At 35.5% G+C, this 22533-nt stretch overlaps 1 long non-coding RNA gene across 1 annotated transcript; it reads left to right on the plus strand.

Moving 5' to 3' along the window:
* The first annotated feature begins 7083 nt into the window (after positions 1–7083).
* On the plus strand, positions 7084–18756 carry LOC130541457 (uncharacterized). The gene is made up of 3 exons (XR_008955521.2): positions 7084–7282; positions 16756–17027; positions 18650–18756. It is a non-coding gene; the product is annotated as an uncharacterized LOC130541457 (long non-coding RNA).
* The last annotated feature ends 3777 nt before the right edge of the window (positions 18757–22533 follow it).

Below are 22533 nucleotides of genomic sequence, written 5' to 3' on the forward strand. Positions count from 1 at the left end.
TTACTTCTCAAGTTTCAGATTAATTCTTTGTACTAGGTTTTGGATCATTCATTTTTTTCCCATTATTTCTTGAATGCGTATTTTCTGAAACATGACTATGTGCTCTGCATTATGTCAGAGCTTGGCCTATATCTCAAGGTGGAAATTTAGATGTCCTTTTACATTTTCTCTTTATTTATGTCATCATATTAATGTATAAGCTCTTCTAGTAGTTTTAAATGACTCTGCATTGCTGCATTGTTATTTTGTATTGAGTCAAATTAATCACACTTGAACAACTTTTAAAAACTTTGCCTCAAGAGGTGTCAAACTATTAAATATTTTCTATTATAAGGACTGAGAATTGTTCACTGAAGAGAATAAAGTACCACTTTTGCATATATTACACAAACATTTTATGCTTCATGAAACCACAATAAATTTTCTTGCTGATTACTCATGTAATCTAAGAATCTCCTGCTGTTTTATAGAGTCTTATTAATTTCATTCAAGTAGTAAAATTAGCACCTGTGGAGAACTCCTTATGATTTCTTAACTTTTATCATATTAGTAATAACCTACTTCATTTATCATGGAACAGCTGCTTTTCTTTGTCTCCTTATCTATTTAGCTTTGGTATTCTTTGAATCTAAAATGTTTTTAAAAAATAAAACAGTATTGGATACAGAAAAATACAGCAAGAAACCTTAGCCTTCAACTCAATCAGATTTAAGTAAATCGAGCTCTGATATTAGCTATGTATTTTAGCCATAAAAGAAGGAATTTTACCTTCACTTTAATGGATAGAAGACTCGGATGCAACTTAATGAAATTATAGAATGATTTACCAAAGTGTATGCTATTGGCCTGAACAAATTAACGAAGGCTCTTTTAGCTACCATGTGAAAGAAACCAAGGCAATAAAACACATTATTTAGTGTCTCCTTTAGAAGCATTGCACTTTCAATAAATTTATATTTGTTCAGCTGTGTACATTTTGAAATGAGTCAAAATATTCTTTGAGGCATCTTTTTTTCCTCCTTATTTTGTGCTGCCTTCTAACCAAGGATCAGCAGCAGAGGCAGCAGGACGAATTCAGTGCTGTAACCATGGGTCTATGGGGGGCATTGAAGGAAGGTTCTGGCATCGTCGAATTTGAGTAAAGATGGTTTCCAGGGTAGAGAAAAAAACATACTCCTAGTAAATTTCTAATGCAAGACCTTATGCTGGGAAATTTCTGTAAAATTTTTCATTCATCTTTATACTGAGTATCATGCAGTTTAAGGAAACATTCCTTTGTTTAGTGTGTCTTTTTCAAAGGCTGGATTTAAACCCAAGTTAGCCTAAAGCTTAAGCTCATATTCTTTCTCATACAACAGCATATTGTTTCTAGAGAAGGAAATTTGCCTCAGAGAAACCTAATAGGAAATTTCGTTTTATATAGTCTCCCAAATAAACATTTGGCTTCTTTTCTTTCTTTCATCTTCGCTTCCACCCTTCTATCCCTTCTTGTTATTTTTATTTTTTAAATTTTTATTTGATTTCAGTCAAACTGCCTCATTTCTTCATCCTGGAATGGTAAATGGTGTGTAGACAGAATATGTCCAAAAGTTTTGTTAAAAAGAAAAAAATTATTCTGACCCTTGTTAAAATGATGAGGAAGACTTTATTCAAGACTATTGTGATAGATGTCAACTATACTATAATAGGGGAGAGAGACCGAGATCAACTCCAAATATAACAAGGACGAGTGGTGATTTACAACCAAGGAGCAGTGTGTGTGTGTGTGTGTGTGTGAGAGAGAGAGAGAGAGAGAGAGAGAGAGAGAGAGAGAGGTGAGGTTGGAGGGGTTGGTGAATGGAAAACTATTAAGAAGAGACTTCTGCCTGGCATGGTGGCTCGTGCCTGTGATCCCAGCACTTTGGGAGGCTGAGGCGGGCAGATTACCTGAGGCCAGGAGTTTGAGACCAGCCTGGCCAACATGGCCAAACCGCGTCTCTACTAAAAATACAAAAAATTAGCCGGGCATGATGGCGCATACCTGTAATCCCAGCTACTCAGAGGCTGAGGAAGGAGAATTGCTTGAACTGGAGAGGTGGAGGTTGCAGTGAACTGAGATCATGCCACTGCACTCTAGCCAGGGTGACAGAGCGAGACTTCACTAACAACAACAACAAAGGCCGGGCGTGGTGGCTCACGCCTGTAATCCCAGCGCTTTGGGAGGCTGAGGTGGGTGGGTCACCAGGTCAGGAGATTGAGACCATCCTGGCTAACACAGTGAAACCTCGTCTCTACTAAAAATACAAAAAATTAGCCAGGCGTGGCGGCAGGCGCCTGTAGTCCCAGCTACTCGGGAAGCTGAGGCAGGAGAATGGCGTGAACCCTGGAAGCAGAGCTTGCAGTGAGCCGAGACCACGCCACTGCACTCCAGCCTGGGCGACAGAGTGAGACTCCGTCTAAAACAAACAAACAAACAAACAAAAAACAAAACAAACACACACACATACAAAAACGAGAAGACTTCACGGTTGAGAGGATTTTTGCTAAACCTACTTAACAGGATTCTTGCTGAAGACAGGCCAGAATGAACAGATATCACAAGTGGAAAACAGGAAATTTAATCAGATTTGAAGAGTGATCGGGTATCAAGGGTGAGGAACTCTGTCTAAACTGACTTAACAGGATTCTTGCTCCAATTTGCTAAGCAGGTATAGCAACGACAGGAGCCAAATTCAAGACGTAGTTGAAAAGAGGGCTCAGAGGAGCCTGACTAAAGTTTGGTCAAGGAGATAGTCTGTCAGTTGCTCCTCTTGTTCAAGGAAAGAAGATACATTGATTTGTTTATTTAATTGCCTTTTGTTCATTAAAGACCAGCTGAGCTATCGAATGAGCCTAGGTAGAAGGGCAGCCATTTGGGAAGAATTCTAGATGTTGGTCTTGAAGAATCCTGAGTCGCCCACACAACAGTAGCTCCAGACAAAAGGTTGCCTATTACTCAGCTTCAGCTTGCAGGGCTTCTTTAGATCCGGTGGGGAAAGTCAGCTATAGATAACTAGCATTCCAATAAGTATCTGGGCATTCAGGTTTTAGTTCTTGGCCACACCAAGACAGGAAAGTAGGGGAAAATTGGAAATGTTAATTTGGAGAGTTTTAGTGAGATATTGGAGAAAGCTAGAAGAGTTTCAAATTTTGTAAGAAATGATAAAACATGTAAGATATCAGGATCCAGTCCAATTTACAGGTAGATTACAAAACCTCGGAAACAACAAATAGCACTGGAATCTAATAACCAAGATTATGCTATAGTTTTCCATTGAAACATAAATTTTCTCCCTCCAGTCACCCCCCTTATTGATAATATATTTTAAAACGTAAGTATGATCTTATTAGAGTTGGCCTGATTATTTACATAAGTGATGCAAAAATGGTAATTGACCACATAAGCCATTGTAAATTTGCTTTGCTTGAATCTTTCATAACGAATCTTAGCTTGTGCTTGTAAAAGCCTCTTGAGACTAGAAAACCAAGCCAAGATCTTGCCATCAGACTTCACCTGTAATGCTTATAGATTTGAGTGAATTCTTCTCTTCTTGAGTGCCTCAAAATAGCCTAATTTTCCCGGGCTTGATGGGAAGTAACCATTCTTATTCACATGTAAGGCTAGTAAGTTTGTATGCCAAGTAACAGGCCAGTTTTTCCAAGAGGGCTTTGTAAGCATTGTCTCCATAAAGTTCACCTTAGTTTCACAAAACAGTCTGATTATATCTGATTCTATGCACATCAGTCTCAAATATGACATTCCAATCTAAGCCTTGGTTATATAACTAATGTTTCCAAATATGTACTGTTACTAGCTAGGAAGATTCTTACTAAATTTAGGCAAATAATTATGTTGCCATAAAATAGGAATACTTAATAAGAGTTTCTAAATTTGGGGAGGATCAAATGGGGAGAAAAGATAAATCATTTATGTTCACAAAAGTATAATAAATCTCTATAAATTATAGATAACTTAAAAGTAGAAAGAAGTTCCTTAAACATAGAACACAGAACATTAAAGGACCAGCAATACTCCAAACAGAAGTCATAAAAAATAATCACTTTTCATAAGTTTATTCACTTCTATGTAATAAATTATTGTGCTGCTTGATTTGGGGTTAGCAGCTTTATGAACCTGTCATCTTCTCCACTATAGTGGAGTATAGTTTCAAAGTTACTTAAGCAATTCCATCAAAATTCTGTGCCCCAGATACTTGTCATAGTACTTTTCATGGATCTCTGAGACAGTTCCTTATACTGAAGATGAAGCACTCTGGCCTACAGTTAATTGAAAGTGCTTCCAGAGAAAAATTAGAGTAAAACAAAAATTATCTGTGAATGGCAAAAACTTAAAATGGCTGTGGTTAAAGATATGATGAAAGTCATTTGCCAAGAAAATGTAATGTATGTGGTATACAACATTTTATAACTAGAATTGTGACTGATAGCATTAAACCAGGAGATGGTAACACTAAACCATGGACAGCAAGAATATTGTCAAATTTCAAAGTAGTTTAGAAAAATTTACACAATACTTATATGAACAATATTTAACCATATGCATATAAATTATGAAAGATTAAAGCATCTCTTATTTGACACTTTCATGCAATTGAACATAACAAACAAACCTAATTATTTTTTAACATTTCTCTTTTAAAAAAAGTAAAAAAAAAATCCTTGAAAATTTCCATGTGTGCTATAGAAAGTCTCAAGGTGAGTTCAATATTTCATTTATGCTTTGATTTTAGGAAGACAAAACTGTCAAAATTGTCAAAAGGTTTGAATATTTGACTAAAGAGGATCCCGAGTTACTGTGAAACAATACTTTGTAACTTTGTGCTTATTTAGCCAAAGTGGCAATAAAAAGATTCAAAAGTAGCTATATGAAGTATCATAAATATAAAAAAAGCTCTTTTGAAAAGTAAAAAGATTCATTTTGCTTGAATAACCAAATTCATAAAGGTTAAGATAAAACATAGGAAATTATTCTGATAAGACACATAATCTTTGTTTTTATGCAGGTTACTTAAAAGGTAAAGGAAGCCTTTTACAAGCTCTTAAGAGCAAACCAATAATGCAAGAAAAATTTGTAATTGCAACCAAGAGAAAACCAAACTCCAGTTTTATGTGTGTGTATTTTTATATTAAAGTTGACTTAATAAATATAAATATATTCATTCAATACAGGCCATCTTTGGACACACAAGATAAGATACCTTTTCAAAGATACCTTTTTCACAAACCTTTAAAAACTTTTATTTATTTATTTTTCCTTTATTTTCCTGTTTCTTTTCTGGAGAAATCAGTCATTTTACTTTAGGACAAAATTACTCACTTTTTCTTAACAAAACCAAATCCTTATACTTTACATGCAAAATGGTTTACCTTATATCCTTATTACTTTTAGTAGTTTCATTTACATATATTAATGACAATTTTTAATCATTAGTAAACTTTCTTCTATAGACAAAACTGAGAAGGAGGCAATTGTGAATTGTCTGTTATATATTAGAATTCTACAGCAGGCTAGCTAGGAAATTTAATGAATATAACATCTAACAATTTTGATAGTTACATATGTTTTCATAGTGCCACTTTTCACTATGGCAAAAAGAACCTATTAATTAATATAATCAAATATATTCAGCCTCTCTGTACTACTTAAAAATACGAACTCAAAAGTATACAAAGTAAAACATATTCTTTGTAATCAGTAGTTCATCTTACTTAGAAATGATTTAAATATTTAATGAATATCTATTATTTAATTTAAGTTAGGATAACTATAAAGTTGTAAGTTACCAAAAATATTTTGGAGACTATTTTCTGACTGATGCATTATAACATTTAACAAAACTAGCCATCATCCCAAGTTATTTCCTGTTAACTATTTTTACAGCACTTTCATGTTAAGCAAGTGTTACAAAAGCAAAACAAACCTAAAAAAGTTGAATTCATGGGTTTTCTGTCGTATCACTGAACTTCATTTGTGTAAAGTAATTCGTTTTAACTGCATCTTAATTTGTACATTTGTTCTTAAGTTGACTTTATAATTTTTATAATCTTAAACATCTCATAGATATTTACCCAATTCACATGAACTTAGAAAGCATTTGGGTTAGTTTCCATATTTCTGGAAATTTTCTCAATATTTAATTTATATAAAGACATACTTATCACTAAAGCAATTTGAATAGTGCTTCTGTATAGGATTTTACAAGTTAATTTGGTAATACTACACGGAAGTAGAAAAATTCACCTGTATATACATAAATATACAAATAGATGAAAACAAGGACCTTATAGCTTCCATTCTAAAATCTTAGCCATGAATCAGGTAAACAAAATAATACAAACTTACTGGTTTATATAAAACAGTTGTCTCTTATCTTTGCTACATTTTATATTTTTATATGAAAAGTGTTTCTGACATGGAACAAGTTTAGGTTACTTGTTCAATATGAGGACTAATGCTTTTTGCCAATATTTGTGGAGGAGCCTTTTAAGGTTTTCTTTTACCCTGATTTGTAGCTGTTTTTAGAGCCCCTGAGTCCTTTGAGAGTTCCCAATGGGAGATCAGGGGTCCTAAATTTTCAGTAACTATATGGAGTTGAAAGGTGGGATTGAAAGGGAAAAGTCTGGCAGGGGTGAACAGAGGGATTGAAGACATACGAGTTTGAAGATCGACTTATCAAAAGATTCAAGGAAACCGAAGGGAAAATTGAAGGTGGTAAATGAGGAAGGAGGAGTGAGAGCTATGAGAAGAGAGAAGTTTTAGAAGAGCCTGGGAGGCACTGAAGTTTGAAGTTGCTATAGCCTGAATGTATTTGTTCCACCCAAATTTGTACACGGATATTCTAATCACCAAGGTGACGACATTAAGAGACAGAACTTGGGGGAGGTCAATAGATCATGAGTGTGATGCCCCTGAATGGGACAGGTGCTTATAAAAGAGGCATGAGGTAGCTTTTTTTGCCACTTCTTTCATATGAGAATACAGCTCAAAAGTACTATCTGTGAGGAATGGTCCCTCACCAGGCATTGAATCTTCCAGTAACTTGATTTTGGACTTTCCAATCTCCAGAACTGTGAGAAATACATTTCCTTGGTTTACAATATAATCAATGTTTAGTATTTTGTTAAAGCAGACTGAACAGGCTAGGATATATTACCCTTAATATAATCATTCCAACAAGAGAAGAAGCCAGCAGAATTGGTAGAGCGTATAGGCAGTGGGGGTTCAGCAACCATGTGAATCAAAGTAAGTATACTCTTACTATACTTCAGTGGATTATCATTTGGAGCACTGGCTCAGGAGTCAGATCACCAATAAATCCCTTATCAGTCAGTCAGGAGTGAAGACAAAGATTTCACCAATGAACATTTGGGATCCAGGCCAAGAGATCCAGAGGTCCAATGATTAATCTGATCCTATTCAAATCATGACTTCATAACCGTTAAAGAAAATTTATTCTGATACTTACTAAAGGAATAAGGAAGACTTCATTATTATTGCTTAACTTTAAAAAACATTCATCATTATATTTCATATTTAGAAAGTTAAACATGCTCACTGCAAAAATATATGTACATGTAAAACATATAAAAGTAGAAATCACCCATTATTCAATTACCATTACATGGTCACCACTGACATTTTGACATATTTATGTCCTTTTTATAAACAACATAATATCATAGACATTTTTCATATGTTAAGAACTTAAAGATGACTTATAATAGTCCATCTTGTGGATAATACATGATTCCCACAAACATATCTTTAATGTTAAACATTTATGTTCTCTCTGGTGAAACGCAACAAAATTTGCCAATGTATATGAACTGCTTTAAAGTTATTAGTATGTTCACCTATTTATTTCTTTTAAAAGATCACTTCAGCTTATATTTTAGATTTGGGGGAGTATATGTGCAAGTCTGTCAAATGGGAGCACTGCATGATGGTTAGGTTTGGGGTATAGATGATCCCATCATCCAGGCAATGAGCACAGAACCCAGTAGGCAGCCCCTCACCCTTTCCTCCCTCCCCCTTCCAGCAGTCCCCAGTGTCTATAGCTCCCATGTTTATGTCTATGTGTACTCAGTGTTTAGCTTCCACTTAAAAGTGAGAACATGCTGTATTTGCTTTTCTGTTCCTGTGTTAAGTCACTTAGGCTAACAGTCTCCAGCTGCATTCATGTAACTGTAAAGGACATAATGTCATTATTTCTTATGGCTGCATAGTATTCCATGGTGTATATGTACCACATTTTCTGTATCCAGTTAGCCATTGATGAGCACCTAGGTTGACTCCATGTCTTTGTTATTGTGAATAGTACTGCAATTAATGTGTGAGTGTGTGTGTCTTTTTGGTAGAATGAGTGGTTTTCTTTTGGACATATAACCAGTACTGGGATTCCTTGATCAAATTGTAGTTCTGTGTTAAGTTCTTTGAGAAATCTCCAAATTACTTTCCACAGTGGCTGAACTAATTTACATTTCCACCAACATTGTATAAGCATCCCCTTTCTCCACAGCTTTGCTGGCATATTATTTTTTGATCATTTATTAATATCCCTTCTGACTGGTAAGAGTTGGTATCTTGTTGTGATTTTGATTTGCATTTCTTTGATGACTGCTGATGATGATGAGTATTTTTTTATATCTGGGTTGGCTACCTTTACATCCTCTTTTGATAAGTGTCCATGTTTTTTGCCCATTTTTAAAATGGGGTTGTTTATTTTACACTTCTTGATTTAAGTTCCTTATAGATTCTGTACATTAGACCTCTGTCAGATGCATAGTTTATGAATATTTTCTCCCATTCTGTAGGTTGTTGATATACTCCATTGATAGTTTTTGTAGCTGTGCAAAAGCTTTTTAGTTCAATTAGGTCCCACTTGTCAGTTTTTGTTTTTGTTGCAATTGCTTTTGAAGACTTAGCCACAAATTCCTTTCCAAGGCTGATGATGAGAAGGGTATTTCCTAGGTTTTCTTCTAGGATTTTTATATTTTGAAATCTTACACTTAAACATTTAATCCATCTTGAGTTACTTTTTGTTTATGGTGAAAGGCAGGTGCCTAGTTTCATTCTCTGCATATGGCTAGCCATTTGTCCCAGCACCACTTATTGAACAGGGAGTCATTTCCCCATTTCTTATTTGTGTTGACTTTGGAGATAGTTATAGGTGTGCAGTCTTATTTATGGGCTTTCTATTTGGTTCCATTGGTCTACATGCCTGTTTTTGTACTAGTACCACGCTGTTTTGGTTACTGTAGCTTTATAGTATAGTTTGAGATAGAGGAATGTGATGCCTCTGGCTTGTTCTTTTTGCTTAAGACGGCTTTGGCTATTTGGGCTTTTTTTGGTTACATATGAATTTTATAATAGTTTTTTCTATTTCTGTGATAAATGACATTAGCAGTTTCATAGGAATAGCATTCAATCTCTAGATTGCTGTAGGAGAAATGGTCATTTTAATGATCCACAAGCATGGAATGTTTTTCCATCTCTACAAATTCTTGTAGAGAGTTTTCACCTCCTTGGTTAGATGTATTTCTAGGTATTTTTTGTAGCTATTTTAAATGTGATTGCATTCATGATTTGCCTGTAAGCTTGAAAGCTACTGGTGTATAGAAATGCTACTGATTTTTGTACCTTGATTTTGTATTCTGAAACTACTAAATAGTTTATTAGTTGTAAAAGACTTCTGTCAGAGTCTTTAGAGTTTTCTAAGGTATAGAATCATATCCTTAGTGAAGTGAGATAATCTGACTTCCTCTTTTCCCATGTAATGTCTTTTATTTCTTTCTCTTTTCTGATTACTCTGGCTAAGACTTGCTGTTTTATGTTGAATAGGAGTCTTGAGAGTTGGCATTCTCAACTTCTTCCAGTTCTTAAGGGAAATCCTTCCAGCTTTTTTTTCTGTTTGGTATGATGTTTGCTGTGGGTTTGTCATAGATGGCTTTTATTATTTTGAGGTATGTTACTTCAGGGCATAGTTTGTTGAGGAGGAAGACTATTTAGCACTATTGTGATAGGCATCAAATCTATTGCAATTGGGTAATGAAATCACCCTCAACTCTGAGTATAGCAAGGACAGTGGAAATATATAGTCAACCAGCAGAATTAAAGGGATCAAGAGAAAAATTACTCAGAGGAAACATCAGGGTGGGGGAATTATTTCTAAGAATACTTAACAGAATTCTTGCTGAAGATAGGCTGGGGGATAAGCTATCAAAGTTAAGTGATGATGAATTTGCTTCTATATAAAGAGTGATTAGATATCAAGGGTGGGGAATTTTTGTTAAACTGACTTAGCAGAATTTTTGCTACAACTGGGCCATGCATGCTTAGCAAGGATGGGGGCTAAGGTTAAGGCCAAGTCAGGAGAAGGGCTCAGAGAAACCTGACTAAAGTTTATTCAAAGAAAGAAGTTTTTGTTGTTGTTGTTATTGTTGTTGTTTTTTCAGCTTTAAAACTGTGACAAATGCCATAAAGCATGAACTCAAGTCAGTATAGCTGGGAATATATCTTAGCTTTACTTCTTATTTATCTTCCTGAACTTGGGCACGATATACAACTCTTCACACACCCTTCATCTGAAAGATTGCGATAAAAAGAGTTTCTACTTAATAAAACTCTTGCTAGGATAAATGAGTTAATATATTCAAAGTTTTCAGTATAGAGTCCAACACTTAATAAATGCTATACAATAAATAATATTGCTTAAAACAATTTCTTATTACTTTTTCTACTCCAGAGTAAATAGGCCTTTATCACACCTCTTAGCCTTGTTCAGTTTTTAATAGTACTACAGACATCCTGGTTCAACCTCCTTGCCTAATAATCTCAGGAACTTGACCTCCATACTTATGCTCCTCCATTTCAATTTGTTCCCTCACCAGATATAATATGCATTGTACTTATTCTATTTACATTATTGTTCTGGCACTGCAGTTCATTCTCATTTGGGAAGCTTCTATGTCACACACCATATATATCCTTTTAAATGCTCTTCCTTCTTTTTCTCTATTTTCTAATCCTTTTACTTGTGCTAAAAACTTCTCTTCTGCTTTCATTTGCCTATAAGACATTAAAGTGTACATATTCAGGAGACAATTGATTACATATTTTTGAAATTTTGAAACCAAATCTTCAACGAAGATACAGTTTTGTGAGATGGAAGTATATAATTGGTAACTGAAGCTATAGTGGAGAAATACGAATGCTAGAGTGAATGAAACTAATCAAAAATATAAAGCCTAAGAAATTGGAGTGATACAAGAAATTCATGGCAGTTTTTTTCAGATAGGTGCTTTTTTTCATATGTGTCTTTATTTTCAATTTTTTTTTTTAAATCTTTTTACACACATTTTAGGTGTACAACAATTTGGTATACACACCTATATAGTGTGATGGTTAATATTGAGTGTCAACTTGATTGGATTGAAGGATGCAAAGTATTATTCCTGGATGTGTCTGTGAGGGTGCTGGCAAAGCAGATTAACATTTGAGTCAGTGGACTAGGAGTGGCAGATCTACCTTCAATCTGAGAGGGTACCATCTAATAAGCTGCCAGTGTAGCTAGGATAAAAGCAAGCAGAGGAATGTGGAAGGACTAGATTGGCTAAGTCTTCTTGGCCTCTATCTTTCTCCCATGTTGGATGCTTCCTGACCTTGAACATCAGACTCTAAGTTCTTCAGCTTTTGGACTCTTGGCCCTACACCAGTGGTTTGCCAGAGGCTCTTGGGCCATTGACCACAGACTGAAAACTGCACTGTTGGCTTCCCTACCTTTGAGGTTTGGGGACTCAGACTGGCTTCACTGCTTCTCAGCTTGCAGACCACCTATTGCGGGACATGATCTTGTGATTGTGTGAGTCAATACTCTGTAGTAAACTCCCTTTTATACATACATTTATCCTATCAGTTCTGTACCTCTAGAGAACACTGAATAACATAGATTTTGGTACCAGGAGTGGAGTGCATCTGCAAAAATACCCTAAAATGTGGAAGTGACTTTGGAACTGGGTAACAGGCAGAGGCTGGAACAGTTTGGAGGGCTCAGAGGAAGACAGAAAAATGCAGGAAAGTTTCAAACTTCCTAGAGACCCTGAGGGCTCAGAATACATGAAGACGTGGGAAAGTTTGGAACTTCCTAGAGATTTGTCTAATGGCTTTGACCAAAAGGCAGATAGTGGTATGGACAATAACATCCAGGTTGAAGTAGTCTCCAGTGGAGATGAGGAACTTGTTAGGAACTGGAATAAAGGTCACTCTTGCTATGCAAAGAGACTGGCTGCATTTTTCCCCTGCCCTAGAGATCTATGGAACTTTGAACTTGACAGAGATGATTTAGGGTATTTGGGGGAAGAAATTTCTAAGCAGCAAAGCATTCAAAAGGAAGCAGAGCATGAAAGCTTGGAAGATTTGCAGGCTGACAATACTATAGAAAAGAAAAATCCATTTTCTGGAGAGAAATTGAAGCCTGCTGCAGAAATTTGCATAAGTACCAAGAAGCCAAATGTTAATCACCAAGACAATGGGGAAAATGTCTCCAGAGAGGTCAGAGATCTTCAGGGCAGCTCCTCCCATCACAGGCCATGAGGCCAAGGATGAAAACATTGTTTTCTTGGCCAGGCCCAGGCCCCCCCTGCCTCATACTGCCTAGGGACTTGGTGCCCTACATCTCAGCTGCTCCAGCCATGGCTAAAAGGGGCCAAGGTATAGCTCAGGCCATGGCTTCAAGGGTGCAAGCACCAAGCCTTGACAGCTTTCGTGTATATTGAGCCTGCAGGTACACAGAAGTCAAGTATTAAGGTTTGGGAACCTGCACCTAGATTTCAGAGCATGTATGGAAATGCCTGGAAGTTTAGTCAGAAGTTAGAGGCCCTCATGGAGAACCTCTGCTAGGGCAGTGACAAAGGAAAATGTGGGGTGGGACCCCCTACACAGAGTCCCACTGGTCACTGCCTAATGGAGCTGTGAGAAGAGGGTCACCATCCTCCAGACCCCAGAATGGTAGCTCCAGTGACAGCTTGCACGTGTACCTGCAAAAACTGCAGACACTCAACACTAGCCTACAAAAACAGCCAGGAAGGGGGTTGTACCCTGCAAAGTCACAAAAGCATGGCTGGCCAAGACCATGGGAACCCACCTCTGGCACCAGTGTGACCTGGATGTGAGTCATGCAGTCAAAGGAGATCATTTTGGAGCTTTAAGATTTGAGTGCCTTGCTGGATTTCGGACTTGCATGGGGCTTGTAGCCCCTTCATTCTGGCCAATTTCTGCCATTTGGAATGGGTGTTATTTACCCAATATCTGTACTCCCATTGCTTTTGATTTACAAGCTCATAGCCAGAAGGACTTGCCTTGTTTCAGATGGGACTTTGCACTGTGGACTTTGGGGTTAATGCTGGAATCAGTTAAGATTTTGGGGGACTATTGGAAAGGCATGATTGGTTTTGAAATGTGAGGACATGAGATTTGGAAAGGGCCAAGAATGGAATGATATGGTTTGGCTCTGTGCCCCCACTCAAATTGCACCTTGAATTGTAATAATCCCTACGTGTTGTGGGAGGGTAATTGTGGTGGGAGGTGACTGAATCACGGGGGCAGGTTTTTCCTGTGCTATTGTCATCAAATGGAATAAGTCTCATGAGACCTGATGGTTTTATAAAAGGGAGTTCCCCTGCACACTCTCTTTGTTGCCTGCCACCATGTAAGATGTCCCTTTGCTCTTTCTTCATCTTCTGCCATGATTGTGAGGCTTCCCCAGCCATGTGGAACTGTGAGTCCATTAAACCTCTTTCCTTTATAAATTACCTAGCTTGAATATGTTTTTATTAGCAGCCCAGTGGGAGCTAATTGAATGATTGGGCAGGTTTTTCCCATGCCATTCTGGTGATAGTGAATAAGTCTCGGCCAGGTGCAGTGGCTCACGCCTGTAATCCCAGCACTTTGGGAGGCTGAGGCGGGCAGCTCATGAGGTCAGGAGATCGAGACCATCCTGGCTAACATGGTGAAACCCCGTCTGTACTAAAAATACAAAAAAAATTAGCCGGGTATGGTGGCGGGCACCTGTAGTCCCAGCTACTCGGGAGGCTGAGGAAGGAGAATGGCGTGAACCCTGGAAGCAGAGCTTGCGGTGAGCCGAGACCACGCCACTGCACTCCAGCCTGGGGACAGAGTGAGACTCCGTCTCAAAAAAAAAAAAAGTCTCACAAGATCTGATGGTTTTATAAAGGAGAGTTCCCCTGCACACCTTCTCTTGCCTGCTGCCATTTAAGATGTCCCTATGCTCTTCCTTCATCTTTTCCGCCATGACTGTGAGGATTCCCAAGCCATGTGGAACTGAGTCCATTTAACCTCTTTCCCTGATAAATTACCCAGTCTCAGGTATATCTTTATTAGCAGCCTGAAAACGAACTAATACATATAGTGAAATGATAACTACATTCAAGCAAATTATTCTATCCATCACCTTTTATAATTACTTACTTCCCCTTAAACAAGAGTGCCTAAAAATCTACTCTCTTAGTAAATTTTCAGTATTCAATACAATATTGTTAACTATAACCCTCATGATCTACATTAGAGCTCTAGACCTATTCATTCTACATAGCTGCAAGTTCATAACCTTTAACCCACTTCACGTCATTCTATTTATTTCCCCTGATTTCCCCAGTAATCACTGTTCTATTCTCTGTTTGCTATGTATAATTGAAATCATGCAATATTTTTCTTTCTGTGTCTGGCTTATTTCTCTTAGCCTAATGTCCTCTGGGTTACCAACATGAATGTTGTGACAACGTGAATGTTGTCACAAAGGCAGTATCTCCTTCATTTTTAAGGCTGACAAGTATATATCTATAATTCATATTAATATATTATTTTCAATCCATTTATCTGTCAGTGGACACTTAGGTTGTTTTCATATCTTGAACATGATGAGTAATGCTGCAATGAACATGGGAGTAAAGCTTGTTTTACTAGGTGCTATTTGTATTTCTTTTATATCTAGCAGAAGTATTGTTGAATCATAAAGTAGTTCTATTTTTAATTGTTGGAGGAACCTCCACGTTTTCCAGAATTGCTGTACCAATTTATATTACCATCAAGAATGTACAAGGGTTCCCTTTACTTCACAGCTTCACCAACAATGATGATCTCTTGTCTTTTTCATAATTGTCATCTTAACAGGTGTGAGGTAATATCACACTGTGGTTTCGATTTGCATTCCACTGCTAATTAGTGATGTTGAGCACCATCTTATATATCTGTTGGCCATTTGTATGTCTTCTTTGGAAAAATGTCTATTCAGGTTCTTTCCTCATTTCTTAATTAGGTTATTTGTGTTCTTTTTTCTATGGAGTTGTGTGAATTCATTATGTATTTCGGATGTTAACACCTGATCAAATATATGGTTTGCAATTCTTTTTTTCCCAATCCTTAGATTCTCTCCACTCTTCACTCTGTTATTTTGTTTTGTTTTTGTTTTGTGTGTGTATGTGTGCAGGAGCTTTTTAGTTTCATGTAGTCCCACTTGTTTATTTTTGCTTTCGTTGCCTGAGCTTTGGGTTTGCAGATACACACTCTCAAATGCTGCTGAGAAGTCAAGCAATATGAAAGTGAAAAAAATTTTTATATTTACTAACAAAATGTCTATAAAAATTTTGACATCTGTTATTGCCTGCCTCTATGGTGAAGTTCCTACTGAGAATGTGGAAGGTGTTGAAATTTAAGGTGTAGTTGAAGGAACTGGCCTAAGACAGAAGGAGTGGTATCTCACTTACTAAAACAAACAAACAAAAGTAATAAAAATAGATGAGTCTACACTATAATTGGTTTCATGGCTTCTGTTTACACTGATGAGTGAAAGAGTGTTGAACAAAAAAACATATGAGGAGAGTGGAGAAGGTTTAAACTTCCAGTTGACAAAAGAAGATTATGATTAGGGTAAAATCCAATAGATAGCAGTGATGAACTAACACTTGAGGTTAATAGTAGCAACAAAGGATGAATGGTGAGTCTAACCTTGATCATGAGCATTGTCTGACAGTGTCATCAGTCCAACTGTTGGTCAAGAGAAGGTGAACAATTTCCTCCATTCCAGCATGAATTGGGCTAGGTTTCTATGGCAAAGGTTAATAAAAAATATAATTGTGGGCTGGGAGAGGTGGCTCCCACCTGTAATCCCAGCACTTTGGGAGGCCGAGGCGGGAGGATCACGAGGTCAGGAGATCGAGACCACCCTGACTAACACGGTGAAATCCCGTCTCTACTAAAAATACAAAAAAAAAAAAAAAAATTAGCCAGGCGTGGTGGCAGGCGCCTGTAGTCCCAGCTACTCGGGAGGCTGAGACAGCGTGAACCCAGGAGGCGGAGCTTGCAGTGAGCCAAGATCGTGCCACTGCACTCCATCCTGGGAGACAGAGTGAGACTCCGGTCTCAAAAAAAAAAAAAAAAAAAAAATATATATATATATATATATGTATATAATTGTATATTTGAGAAAAGGATCAATTAAAATTCTTAATTTTCCAATTTTTTCTTCTAACTTCTTGCATTAAAACAGTACTGTTCTCTCATATTTTTTATTTATATATAATTTCAATTATATATTGCAATGATTTTTTTTTCAGGATAAACTGTGTTCTAACTACTGTTTTTGTATAATAACCCTAAACTTAATGACATAAAAACATTTAAAACGTACATGAATTCTGTAGGTTAAAAGTTCAACCAGGAACTATACAAGAAAAAAATGCTCTGGACACTTGTTAAAAATGGCAAGGAAACTGTAGTCCCAGCTACTCCAGAGGCTGAAGCAGGAAGATTACTTGAGGCCAGAGTTTGAAGCCAGCCTTGGCAACATAACAAGACCCCATTTCTAGAAAAAGAAAAAAAAAGATAAGGAGACTTCATTCAAGACTCTTGCAATATGGATCAAGACTGTTTCAATAAAAGAGAGCAATTATATTCAACTTCACTGAAAGAAAAGGTGGGAGAATTTTAAAATGTTGGAATAAGCTAACGGAAAACTATTAGCAAAGGCATTAGCAGATGACATTAGCAAAGAAATTGGTCAAAGTGACTATGTCATCTCTCTTTGCTTGAAGTTAGACTCCTAACCTCCCACAGAGATTCAAAATTAGGGACAATATCTCCTTAAATGAATATACATTTCAAAGGGATTGTTCCTAAAACTTTGACGAAGACATTCCTTGTAAAACTGGTGAGAAGAGGGAAGAAGCTTTACATCTCATAGAGGCAGAGATAAAGTTTATAATTGCAAGTTTTCGTAAGTAAATGCTCTAGAAAAGAAAGGTCATGGATCTGTAGTCAGGAAGAAACCTGTCTAAGATTAGTCAAGTTGAGAGGAATTTTAAGGCCTTCTTGTTCAGTACAGGGATGAGCTTAGCTGTTTTCCACAGGGTATGGGTTTCAGTTGGAAAGACATGAAGGTTAGAGGTGATTCTATGGCTGGGGAAAGGGATGACTTTTCTCATATAAATAAGGGTTGATGCTAAATGTCAGCTGGAGCCTCTGCTGGGATGTCAGCTGAAACATCTACTCTCCATGAGGGCTAATTTTAGTTTGCTTGCAACACAGTGACTGTATTCCAAGTGGGAGCATCCTTAGAAACAAAATAGATGTGTGTGGCATTAATAGAATTCAAGAAGAGTTGTGGAGTCACTTTCACCATGTTTCCAGGTTCAGGGAGATGATTATGTGAGTTGGAAGGCATCGTTGTGTCTATCTACGGAAAGCACACTCTGCCATGGTCAGAAATACTATTGGCCAAGTATAATATTTATTAGGAAAAATTAGATTTATATTTCTAATAAGATGGGATCCTTGTATGCTTTGTTATCTTTTATTTAGAATCGTAACAGAATATCTATATAATAAATTAGTGGAGAAAGTTATTTTGAACTTGCATTATTTTCAGTATGAATTTTGGAGTAGAATCCACTTATAATTTAGTTGAATTTAAAGAGGGAATAGCTTTACTCTTATTACTATCTTGTAACTGTCAATTGTAATTGTCAATTACAATTACAGCCTAAACTGTACTGAAATTCCTAGGGAATATTTTTCTAAAAGAGCCATAAGACAAGGGTGTGTTCTGATTCTTAATTGCAAGTAATTAAAAAGGCTCATAATCCTTGTTTAACCAAAATCATTTTGAGCTTTCCCCTAGGGAAAAGGTGGTATTATTTATTTATGGCTATACTATAATTCATATATATGTATTTATATAATCGCCATACCAGACTGAGGAATCAGAATTAGTGTATAGAAAAACTAGATACCATCCTAGAAACTAATATCTGAAATTCACTTTTTTTCTTGGAATATTTATTGAGTCTCTACTTTGTGTCAGGCATTGGGATAGGCACTGTGATAATTATTTGATGAGCAAGACATGGTACCTACTTGGAAAGCCCATAGTGTCCATAAGTAAGCATGCAATAATTTTCATATATTAAAAATAAATATTTTACTCTGAGTTGTTTTTGAATAATGCAGAAAAAACACAATGTATTTTCCAAATTAGTTTCATATTTCTTTTGAGAAATAAAAATATGAATAAGTAGAACTTAATTATTTGATTTGCAGAAATAATATGAATACAAATCTTCAGCTATTCATTGCTACTTGCTTTTGGAAAAGCAGAAGACTAGATGCTATATACATATGAGTAGCCCTTAGTAAGCAGAAACCCCACTTCTCTCAGATGGTATGTATAATCCATATTGTAAAAGAGATCATCTATTAAAATATATATTGTTTTATACTTTATTTCCTTTTCAATTGCACAGGTTTTATATATTATGCTGTTACATGGTAGGAAAATCTAAATTTCTGATCTGAGGAAACCCTAGTTTATGAGAAGCCATAAATTTCAGATAAACTGGGGTTTGCTGCTTTGAAGGCTACGTTGGTATACACCCAACAGATATAATAATAATTCACATCTTATATATTTTGATACCTCTTTAAAATATTCTAAATGTAAAAGCAATAACAATTTTTATTTATTTTCAGAAATGTCGGTTCACTTGTTCTTAGAAATTGATGTATGAGTTTAAATTTATGCAATTTAATTTAATTTAATTTTTTATTTTCAAAAATTATTTATTTTATGGATTTAGGGGTACAAGTCCAGTTGCGATACATGAATATATTGCATAGTGGTGAAATTTGGGCTTTTAGTGTACCCATCACCTGAATAGTGTGCATTGTACCCAATAGGTAGGATGTTATCCCTTGCCTCCCACCCTCCCGCATTTTGGAGTCTCCAATGTCTATTACTCCACTCTGTATGTCTGTATGTACCCACTGTTTCGTTCTGACTTCTAGTTGGGAACACACATTTTTAAAACTTTCTGTTTCTCAGTCATTTCACTAAAGATAATGGCTTCCAGTTCCATCTTTGTTGCTGTAAAAGACATAATTGTATTCTTTTTTATGACTGAGTAATAGTATATTGTATATAAAGTCAGTATCTTGATTAGCTTTTGATTCAGGTTAGATTTAGTCACAAATATTCCAATCTCCAATGCAATTATAACGTAAAGTGTGAATCACTGCACAGCATGAGTGACCTGAAAGATTTATTATCGTCTTCCCCAGATTTTGTAGTGTCATGGTGGAATGGATGTTTATAATTGCCTTTGATGAAAGTCAATGGTTAACCAGTGCACATGTCAGAAGTTGTAATAGGAAGAACAACTAATAGAAACTTAAAGATTTGGTAGATAATTATTATTTTTATTGTTGTTCAATTTGTTGCATTTGAAGTTTTGCTTGGTCTAGACAACTTAACAAGCCACATGTTTTGTTAGTTTTGGCAAAAAACAGAGTTCAATTACAGTGTCTTAAAAGCTCAAAATAAGAAAACAATAAAAGCTTTACCTATGATTCAAATATACTTGAGTAGGAGCTTTCTCTAGAAAAATCTCAAAGATGTGGGAAGTCATGAAATAGTGACACATTAGGGAAGAAAATGAATCTTGGTAATATTTTAAGAACACAAATTATATTCCAAGTTATTTTGCAAAGTGTTCAGTTTTATTTCTAGATTGAGTATGCACATTAGGCAGTCTGTCTTTATTATTCGGCAGGATGAAAATCTGCATAGGACTCCCACAGTGTCTATAATGTAAAATAATCTCACTGACTTGTTATTTGAATTATTTTGACACATCACAAACAAGTTGAAAAGTCAGAATGATCTCAATTCTGAATAAATAATAATAAAAATATCCATATATCAATGTAATTAAACAAATGCATTTATATTTTTCTAGGTGTGCACCATATATATTACTATAACATTTTATATAGGTCCTGCAAAAATATTTATATCAAGTTCTCTGTCTAGTGACATATAGATATAATATTACATTTGCTTATGACAAGTGAATTAGAGATGAAAGCTATGGAACATTTAAAAATAATATAGTCATATTAAGTTGTGAAAATAGTTTGGAAATAAATTAGCTTAATAATTGACTAGTTTTTCCCTTCCATTGCATATGCATGTAAAAATTGAATCACTAAGACAGAACTTCTGTACATAACCTAAATATTTACTGAACTAAAAACAAATCATAGCTAAGTGAAATAAGCCAGTCACAGAAAGACAAATACTGTTAATTCCATTTACATAAGATATTTAGAATAGTCAAAGTCATACGGAAAGAAAGTGGAATGGTAGGTACCAGGGTCCGGGGGAGGAGAGAATGAGGAGTTATTGATTCAAGGGTACACAGTTTCCATTTTACACGATGAAGAGTTATGGAGATATATGGTGGTGGTGGGTGCACAACATTATGGATGTGTTTAATACCACCAAGCTGTATACTTAAAAATGGGTAAGATGGCAAATTTTGTTATATGTATTTTTCCACATAAAAAAACATGGTAAAATATTTTTAAAGCCTCACAAACTAAAATATCTTAAGTGTCAAAATAGCCATCTCAGGTGTGAATACAGAACAACCTTCTATACATGAAAATTAACTTTCTAATCTTAATGTACAACTTACTGCCATGTTGTGTAGGCTTAGTATTAGTGATGAACTGATAGCTAAGTTATGTATTTTAAACTATAACAATGCCTTCTTTCTGTTCTTTCTCCTCTTTCTGTTCCCCACTGACCTCCTTTGCCTCTTCATCCTTCCCTTCTTGCTCATCCTTTCTCCTCATTTTTCTACTCATATTCCAAAAGTAAATATTAAAATTTTACTTATGTCCTTATGATAAGAAAAACTAATCATCTTAGCAATGGTCAAATCAGATGCAATTAAAATTTTCAATTTTGCTTAAACTTGCCTGAGAAATGGTGAATAAATACCACTTTACATATCTCAGCATTGTATATTCAATATTAAGGAGCATTAAAAGACTTTAAAATGAAATTAATTTTATTTCAAGGTAAAGTAAAGCATGCTTATTCTGATGATTTCTTATCATGAATGGTTTTAAATAAGCTAACCAATAAGCATTCAATTAACACTTTTTTCCCGTCCAGAAATATTTCAAACTCTTTTCTATCCCCAAACAACAACATTGCATGATAAATTTTCAAATTTAATCAAAAGTAAAAATATAAAATTCAATATATCCCTACTATACCATGTTGGATTTAATATCACAGTGAGTCAGATAAGAGTTTGAGCTGTTGCCAACTTGTTAATTGGAAGACCAAGAGGAGAGAAAGCTCAGAGAGCTCAATTTAATACATTGGTTATTCAGTATATTGAGTAATAAATTAGTAGCTAGAAAGAATGAATACATTTCTCTGGTAGTTTATCATGCAGTAGTAATTTCAGCCTTACATGTAATATGCCTCTAGGTTCCATCCACATATATCACAAGTGGAATTAAAGTCTATTTAGTTTATGAAAGTGTTACCCTCAAAAATAAAAGCAAATCTGTATTCAGCTGAACTATCCAGAAAATGGATGCAAGACCCTCTGTTTTTGGATTATGTAGAATCTTGTGCCTTTTCCATATCAGAATATATTTGCAAACATGGTAGTGCTCTCTAATTTCCAGCTGTATTCAAGAATATAAAAACATATTTTCAGAAAACTAAATTAGAATTTAAAATATAATGCACATATATGGACAATAAATTATACAAGAAATAATCAGTAATTTTATATTTAAATCTTTGAATCTGTTTTTCTTTAATTATTTCCACATTAATTATTTTGTGTTACATTATGGGTTTCATGAATTAGGTAATTTATTTTATTTTTTGGGAGAAAGTTTCTGGTTGTCTCTGCTTTTAATACAATTGACCATTTATGCCTCAGTGAAAATATGTAAGCATTATTTAATACATTTATGGACCTGAATCTTTGGATGTGCAAATGTATTCTTCAAAGTAAATTACCCCTCCACTTTATAGAATTATATGGGTAGAGAGTAAAGTAAGACCTCCATAAAATGTCTTATTTGTGGTGCTGTTTACTGCTATAAGAGCTTCC

This window comes from Pan paniscus, chromosome 3, assembly GCF_029289425.2.
Source record: "Pan paniscus chromosome 3, NHGRI_mPanPan1-v2.0_pri, whole genome shotgun sequence".
Classification (NCBI taxonomy): domain Eukaryota; kingdom Metazoa; phylum Chordata; class Mammalia; order Primates; family Hominidae; genus Pan; species Pan paniscus.